Consider the following 9,601-nt stretch of genomic DNA (forward strand, 5'->3'; position numbering starts at 1 on the left):
CGATTTAGGTAATTTATGTCTGCGATAAATGCCATTTTTTTTTTTTTTTTTGATTTCCAGGATATTGATTTGTCAGTTTTATCAAATGTTGTCAAATGTGAAGGCAAATGCAATGTTTTGTCCTTGCTGGGCCTCCTGGCATTCTTGGCAACGTGTTAATGCTTCTGAGTAGATCTTAATGTGTTTCTGTGCTTATCGTGCTGCCACAGAGATTAATAGTAAAACTTAGTATTTACTTAGTATGAGTATGGCACTTTTCATCTTCAAAAATGCTTTCAAACTATTAACTAATCCATGCCCCTCTACACAAAATGTAGCTCAGGCCTTATGACTGCAGGGGAAGAAAATCTGTCATAAATCTGTTGCGCAGCATGCCATGGTTTCTGCAGACTCAGCACTTTGTCAAAGCTGGCAGTGGCCATTGATGGAGAGTGAATATAACTTGGCAAGAAATGGCAGGGGAACTCCTCAGCTGTCAGAACGGAGGCTGCAGGAAACATACATTTCAGGGCTCATATGTTGGCTTTGCCTAATCTACATATTTCTTTCATTTAATATTTCACTTTTCGTCAACCCTGTTATAATAGTGTATTATATGGTCGATACTGAGGTTGTCAAGGATTTCATTTTACTTGGATCCACAATCATCGCCCATGGAAGCAGCAGTCAAGAAATCATCTGACGTATCACATTGAGCAAATCTGCTGCAAAAGACCTTTTTAAAGTGTTCAAAAGCAAAGATGTCACTTTGAGGACTAAGGTGCGCCTGACCCAAGCCATGGTATTTTCAATTGCCTCACATGCATGCAAAAGCTGCGCAGTGAATAAGGAAGGCCAAAGAAGATTGACGCCTTTGAATTAAGGTGCTGGCGAAGAATACTGAATATACCACGAACTTCCAGAAGAATGAACAAATCCGTCTTAGAAGAAATACAGCCAGAATGCTCCTTAGAAGTAAGGATGGCGAGGCTTTGTCTCAGGTACTTTAGGCATGTTATCAGGAGAGGCTGGTCCCTGGAGAAGGACATCATGTATGGTAAAGTAGAGGGTCAGCGAAAAAGAGGAAAGCCCTCAATGAGATGGATTGACACAGTGGCTGAAACAATGGGCTCCAACATAGCAACAATCGTGAGAATGCTGCAGGACAGGACAGTATTTCTTTTTGTTGTACATATGGTCACTATAAGCTGGAAACTACTTGATGGCACTTAACAACAACATGGTTGATGCAAGTTCACATCAAGAAAACAAGGGCCTAGACACTGAGAACTGTTATGGTTCTATTGCAACAATCTTGCAAGGACAAAACTGTTATATATTTCTTTGAAATTTTTGTTTTGTTGTTCCTTTCAACCATCATGCAAAACTGTTTTGAATGTTTCCATTTTGTGGAAGGACTATTCTAAAATACTCTATGTTATTGTGTTCTATGACCTCAATTACCATCAATTTCTATAACTCTCCATGTGAGTTTCAAAGTGGTGTTTCTGTTGAACTGAATCCTATTTCCCACAACTATTGTTTGGGTACTCCACAGCCAGACTGATGTTCTATTTTACCTTTAACAAAATGTCTAGACCAACTTTATAAAAAAGTGAATGCTGAATGAAGTATTGTTTTGTACTATTTCCTTCTTATAGATATTCTCTCATTGATCCATTGATTCATTAATTTTTTTCATTCATTCAATCAAAATATTTATTGATGTATACAAGATGTTGCCATTTAACTTGCATTATTTCTTACAAGTTTCCTTAATCTTTTTTATTTTTCTGTGGAGAGCATTGGGGTTGAAGAACAATTATTGAAATATCTGCATAACATTGACCTGCTGCCATATCTTGTGCCTATCTCAACTTGACCAAATTCTCTCCTTGCCTTGCTCTTCTTCTAGTGATCACCCGGTCTTAGGGGATGCATTTATTACCTGTACCTAATCTTTTATTTATGAGGCTGTTGCCTACAATGAACCCTGTTAATTGCCTAGCCAACATTCAGTTATTATTATTATTACATTCTTTCCAAAAAGTCACTGTCTGATTAGGTCTTGATCTGTCTTTCTCAAGTCATGTGACTTCATCTGCTAATTAGGGGTGCACCTTAAATGGTGTAACACAATCAGTGCTTGGCATTCCTCAGGTTCCTGAGGCAGGCCTATGTCCTTAGCTACTCCAGTTGGATTGAAGGAAAGGACAGTTGGGGGAAAAACTATGTGTGGATCAGGAAGCATGTTGCCCAAGTTGTTACTGGCAATAATTTTGGGACTATGAGATAAACCAGCTTTAGGATTAAGCTGACCTTATAGATGAAAGTTGAGAGAAGAAAATTCCTGGATATTAGCTATATAGCACTAAATCAACTAACCCAAATATAATCCCTCTTCAGACAATTATGATTTACAGTAATTAATTTTCTTACTAATTAAGCCAGCTTGGTTGGAGACTTTTGTTACTTCAGCAGGAGGCTTTCTGTTTATCCTATTGCCCAAGACAGAATACCTGATATCTGCTGACAGATATCTCTAACCTCATCTGCTTAATAATTTGGGCACAGAGTCATAGACTCATAGGGTAAGGAAACTTAAGGTTGTTTCCTTCTGTCGTCTATCTGATATTTGACATTTTTCTATATCATTCCCATAACAAGGACTTCTGAACTGTGCTCTTAGAAGGAATGCACACCTTTTTCAAGGCAATCCCTTTTATCTTTAAAAATTACTATTCAAAAGATTTTTATTGAGCTGAAATAGATCACTATCTTAACTGCTTTTATTTAATCTTTAGAATCATTGTACAAAGTAAGTTATTATTTCTATTATTACAATCCCCATTATAGTATTGCATAAGTGAGCTGAAATGGACTGGTATTGGCCACTCTGAATTGAACAATCATATGGTCTACTATGCTGGGAATGACAAATTGAAGAGGAATGGCATCACATTCATAGTCAAAAAGAACATTTTAAGATATATGCTGAGGAACAACACTGTCAGTGATATCCACATGCCTATAAGGAAGACAGGTTAATACAACTACTATTCAAATTTACACACTAACCTGTAATGCTGAAGGTAAGGAAACTGAAGATGTTTTCCAACTTCTGCAATGTGAAATTGATCAAACATACAATCAAGATGCATTGATAATTGTTGGTGATTGGAATATGAAACTTGGAAACAAAGAAGAAGGATCAGTAGTCGGAAAATATGGCCTTAGTGATAGAAACGATGCAGGAGATCAAATGATAGAATTTTGCAAAAACAACTTCTTCACTGTAAATACCTTCTTTTCTAAAACATAAATGGCTACTATACATGTGGACCTCAATGGATGGAATACTTTGGAATCAAATCTGTGGAAAGAGACGATCAAGAAACTCAATATCATCAGTCAGAACAAGGCCAGGGGAAAACTGTGGAACAGACTATCAAATACTCCTGTGCAAATTCAACTTGAAGCTGAAGAAAATTAAAATAAGCCCACGAGACCCAATGTTTGGCCTTGAGTATATCCCACCTGAGTTTAGAGACAATCCCAAGAATAGTTTTGATGCATTGAGCACTTATGACCTAAGACCAGAAGAGTTGTGGGATGACATCAAGGATATCATACATGAAAAAAAAGAAAGAAAGAAATCATTAAAAAGACAGGAAAGAAAGGAAAGGCCAAAATAGAATTCACAAGAGACTCTGAAACCTGCTTTTAAACATAGAGTAGCTAAAGTGAATGGAAGAAATGATGAAGTAAAAGAACCAAACAGAAGATTTCAAAGGGCAGCTGAAGAAGACAAAGTAAAGTATTATAATGAAATGTGAAAAGGCCTAGAGTTAGAAAACCAAAAGGGGAGAGCACTTTTGGTATTTTTCAAGCTGAAAGAACTGAAGAAAAAATTCAAGTCTTGAGTTGCAATTTTGAAGAATTCTATGGGCAAAATATTGAACAATGCAGGAAGCATCTAAGGAAGATGGAAGGAATACGTAGAGTCACTGTACCAAAAAGAATGGGGTGACATTCAACCATTTCAGGAATTACCATGTAATCAAGAACCGATGGTACTGAAAGAAGAAGTGCAAGCTGCCTGAAGGCATTGGCAAAAAAACAAGGCTCCAGCAACTGATGATGAGATGTTTTCAAGAGCAGATGCAATGCTAGAACTGCTCCCTCCTCTATACCAAGAAATTTGGAAGACAGCTACCTGGCCGACCGACTGGAAAAAATTCATATTTGTGCCTATTCCCAAGAAAGGTGATCCAACAGAATGCGGAAATTCTCAAACAATATCATTAATATCACATGCATGTAAAATTTTGCTGAAGAGCATTCAAAAGCAGTTGCATCAGAACACTGACAGTGAACTGCCAGAAATTCAAGCCAGATTCAGAAGAGGACATGGAAGGAGGGATATTGTTGCTAATATCACATAGATCTTGGCTGAGCATAGAGAATACCAGAAAGATGTTTACCTGTGTTTTATTGGCTAGGCAAAGGCATTCCACAGTGTGGATCATAACAAGTTATGGATAACATTGTGAAGAATGGGAATTCCAGAATACTTAATTGTGCTCATGAGGAACGTGTGCATAGACCAAGAGACAAGGCATTCCAACAGAACAAGGGGATACTACGTGGCTTAAAATCAGGAAAGGTGTTTGTCAGGGTTGTATCCTTTCACCGTATTTACTCAATCTGTATGCTGAGCAATGTAATTCAAAAATAAAAAAAAAAAAAACTATTGCCTTCGAGTTAATTCCAAGTCTTAGTGACCCTATAGAACAAAGTAAAGCTTCCCCATAGAGTTTCCAAGGAGCTCCTGGTGGATTCAAACTGCCATCCTTTTGGTTAGCAGCCATAGCACCTAATCACTACGCCACCAGTGTTTCTTAGTGGTTAAGCTGCCAAAAGATTGGCAGTTCAAATCCACCAGCAGCTACTTGGAAACCCTGTGGGGTCATTTACTCTGTCCTATAGGGTTTCCATGAGTCAGAATCAAGTTGACAGCTATGGGTATATATATAATTCAGGAAATCTGAATATATGAAGAAGAACACAGCATCCGGATTGGAGGAAGACTCATTAACAACCTGAGATATGCAGGTGATGCAACCTTGCTTGCCGAAAGTGAAGAGGTCTTGAAGCACTTATTGATGAAGATAGTCTTTAGTATGGATTACATAAAGAAAACAAAAATCCTCACAACTGGACCAATAAGCAACATTATAATAAATGGAGAAAATATTGAAGTTGTCAAAGGTTTCATTTTACTTGGATCCACAATCAATGCCTATGTGAGCAGCAGTCAAGAAATCAAATGACGTATTGCATTGGGCAAATCTGCTGCAAAAGACTGCTTTAAAGTATTAATAGCAAAGATGTCGCTTTGATGACTCATATGCCCCAGAGCTAAGCTATGGTATTTTCAATGGTCTTATATGCATGTGAAAGCTGGACAGTGAATAAGGAAGACCAAAGAAGAATCCATGCCTTTGAATTATGATGCTGGCAAGGAGTATTGAAAATACCATCAACTGCCAGAAGAATGAACAAATTTGTATTGGAAGATGTAATGGTGAGACTTTGGGTATGTTATCAGGAGAGACCAGTCCCTGGAGAAGAACATCTTGGTTGATAAAGTAGAGGGTAAGCAAAAAAGAAGAAGACCCTTTACAGGATGGATTTACACAATGGTTGCGACAATGGGCTCAAACATAGCAAGGATTTTGAGGATGGTGCTGGACTCAACAGTGTTTCCTTCTGTTGTACATCAGGTTGCTATGAGTCAGAACCAACTCGAGGATTCCTAATAACAATAACAACAACATTATAGAGTGGAGAAAATAATGGCTTAGAGAAATTAGGTTACTTGTTTATGGTTATAAAGCTAGTGAATAGCAGAGCTTACACTTGACGTTAGTTCTGTCAGAAGCCTAAGCTAAATGATGTTTTCTGTAATTATTATCTGAGTAAGAGATGTTAAATTGGTTACTACTTCATTTAGTTTTTCTTTCATAGAACCTTTATCTCTCCATTCTTTCTCTTTTCTCATTCTGTATGAGAATCTTTGTCAATTGCCTTGCTAAATGCTGATGTATATATCTATCACATTTTTTTCATTTACGATTCTAGCAACTTGAAAAAAAAAAAGAAAAAAAAAACTTTATCCTGATATAATCTGTACTAAGGCATTTGATTCAATTTTTTAAGGCATTTGATTCCTTTTTTAAGGCATTTGACTCATCTCTAGGGCTAACTTCAAGGCACAACTAGGAAAACTTGACCTAAATCATCATTAACATCTAGAAAAATTGTGTGTGTGCATGTGTGTGTGTGTGAACTTGTGTGTATGTAAAAAAATGTTGGAGCATAGTTAATAAGAATCGTCTTTGACCAGGTCTTTTTTCAAATTTTAATGCTTTAAATGTATATCCAGAAATTTTCAGGTTATAATGCCTTCATATGTTTTCCATATGGAAATTAGCAGATTCGTAAATCTTAAGCTCCATGCAGAGTCCAAGAAAGATTCGGACTTAGGTAATATCTCCTACGCCCTAATTTTGAAGTGGCAGATTATTTCCATCCTCTCCCAGGGTCCACCCTAACTCCTCCGACAGCTTGCATCTCCAGAGAGCTCTGCTGCAACAGTGACTCCCAGTGTTTGCTGTTAAATTCAACTCTTTTGGCCTGCAACTTGCCTAATTTTCTCACATGTTTGGCAGGTGCCATCCTTTATTTCATGTTGTTTAATTCTTCCCATATCTTCAGATTACCTTAAAGTCAAAATGGGTAGGTGACCAATGGCAATCCACAGGAAATCAGGCCTGGGAGACTGGAGTTCCTTCTAGACACTGGAACACTAACAAAAATAAAGTAGAAGCCCTGTTATATTTACTGACCTAACATAGAGGATTTGGCTTTAGCTTGGGTGCTGGGGTGGGTAGGTATGTGGGCTCAGAGTTCATGGCAGATGGCCTACCAGGCCTGAGATAGTCCAGTGTCAATTATTCTTCATGCTACCCAACAGTAGTGTGGAAGCTTGTAACACATTCTGTGCTCGTCAGGCTTGCCTCTGTAATTTCCCTATAGGCAGACTGATCTGAAAAAGGCAGCCATTTCATCAAAGTGTACTTTCAATTTTATCAGCCAAAGTGAAAAAAAGGAAAAAAAAAAGTGTGGTCAAAAAGAATGAAGAAAAACAGGAACTTTATATATAAAAAGGGAGCAGTGGTGGTTTGATGGTAGAATTCCTATCTTCCATATGGGAAACCCAAAAACCAAACCCAATTCTGACTCTTAGCAACCCTGTAGGATAGAGTAGAACTGCCCATAGGGTTTCCAAGGGTATAATCTTTACGGAAGCAGACATCTTTCTCCCATAGAGTAGCTGGTGGGTTTGAACTGCTGACTTTCCAGTTACCAGCTGAGCGTTTTAACGATTCAGGGCTCCTTCTATATGCAATACTAAAAAAACAAAACCGTTGCTGTCAAGTTGATTCTGACTCATTGCGACCCGATAGGACACAGTAGAACTGCCCCATAGGGTTTCCAAAGAGCACCTGGTGGATTTTAACTGCCGACCTTTTTGTTAGTAGCCATAGCTCTTAATCACTTCACCACCTGGGTTTTGCCATACAGAATACCTGGGTTCAATTCCCAGTTAATGCACTTCACGTGTCACTGGCTGGTTGTATGTTGCTATGATGCTAAACAGATTTCACTGGAGCTTCGAGAGTTAAGACGGACTAGGAAGGAAAGCCTAGAGATCTACTTCGAAGAATCCAGGCAATGAAAACCCTATAGATCACCACGGTCTGGTCCTCCATCTGTCATGGGGATGGTGCGGAACCTGGCAGCATTTCATTCTATTTTGGATGGGGTTGTCATGAGGCAGAGGATGACTGGATGGCAGCTAACAACAACAACATCATATATAAAAAGTATAGGAAATAAGGAAGCTTACTTCCACTCTGTTGAATTTCATTATGCTGTACATCACATTAAGTAAGATTTATTTAATATTGAGTATAAGTATGTCAAGTATGGTGCTAAAAATGTTACATACATTGTTTTATTAATTTTCTACCATCCCTATTGAACCCAGGTTCTTTGAATATACACCTGTGTTAGTAAACATTAAGATTTTCAGGCTCTTAACATGATTAAAAATTATCCCCTGGCACACTCCACCCTTACTTTTTGTTTTAGTCTTTGGGATGGCTGTTTGCCATTTGAATCTCACAGATGCTGGGTTAGACTGATATCTTGCATCTTGAATTCTTCTCAACTTCAGGTTTTGGTGAATACACCTGATCTCCTGTTACTTTGGACAAATTTTAGCATGATTTTCTGGACACATACTCTCGTAGGTCCAGACACAAAATCAAAGTTTCCTAGCTTTGCCTTTTTGTTTGGACCCCTAGCCCACCTGGGACCTTGCACATACACCCCACTGCCCCTCAGCATGGCACCACCTACTATTACGTAAGCATTGATTTTGACAACCCAAATCCTAACTGGCTGCTGGCTCCGGTAACCACTGATAATTGCTATAAGTTCTTATCCCTAGTTATTAAATAAGAGTGAGACTCCCAGTGTTTTTTAGGAAAGTGACAGAGTTAAGTTGAGTTTAGGTCTAACAATATTTTCTTCAACAACACTTGCATTGTCCCTTGCATGTTCATGAGACAGAACACGAGAGGAAAAATGATGTCCGAATGATTGAAAGGGAGTGTTTTTATTTCTGATTTCCTTTCTTTAAAATTTTGTGTTTGACATTTACGATTATTTGATTCATGAGAGGAAAGAGCAGTAAAATTATATCTCTGACTTTCTGGTCCTCCCTGACTAAACTTCATTCCTAGTGACTGAAGATCTTGGGAGACTCCAGCCCTGCAGAACAACAACAAAATATTATAGCTTATGCAATTTGCCCACAACCTAAAGCAGAGCTACGTTAGGGCTCAATCACACACTCTAAACTTATATTCTTTACCTAGGTGTTTCTTCTGGGAGGTAATAACATAAGGGTTAAGAGTGCAGGCTCTGGAGTTAGATTGCCTCTCTTTATATTCTAGGGTCAAAGCTTTCCAGCCACGTGACTGAGTAAAGCATCCTGTTTGTGCTTCAGTTTTCTCATCTTGAAATGGAAATACAAATAATACCCATACCATACATAGGGTGCTGTGAGAATCAAAGATCTAACTTTCTAAGATCTTTGTCATGCACACAGAGGTATTATTATTATTTTGTGTTTTGTTATTTATAAATATTTATTATGATTAATATTTATTATTTATTATTATTGCTATTAATGTTTTATTTTTAATATTAATGTGTTAAGCTCCAAACTCATATATCCTAATGTCCACTCAAAATCTTCAGAGTCACCTCAAAGTCAACACAACCTACCTAAATATATTCTCCTTTCTCTACACTTTCTACAACTAACACAAAACTGTTTTCCTTCAGTGTTTCCTCTCCAAAACACCCTCCATGGTCTATTCAATAGCTCACGTCAGAAATCTAGGTGTCATTCCTGACAGTTCTTTTTCGCTCAACATACCCACTCCAATTCTCTCATTTTCGCCACTACCATTTTTGTCTTCTA

The sequence above is a fragment of the Loxodonta africana genome, chromosome 17, assembly GCF_030014295.1.
Source record: "Loxodonta africana isolate mLoxAfr1 chromosome 17, mLoxAfr1.hap2, whole genome shotgun sequence".
Classification (NCBI taxonomy): domain Eukaryota; kingdom Metazoa; phylum Chordata; class Mammalia; order Proboscidea; family Elephantidae; genus Loxodonta; species Loxodonta africana.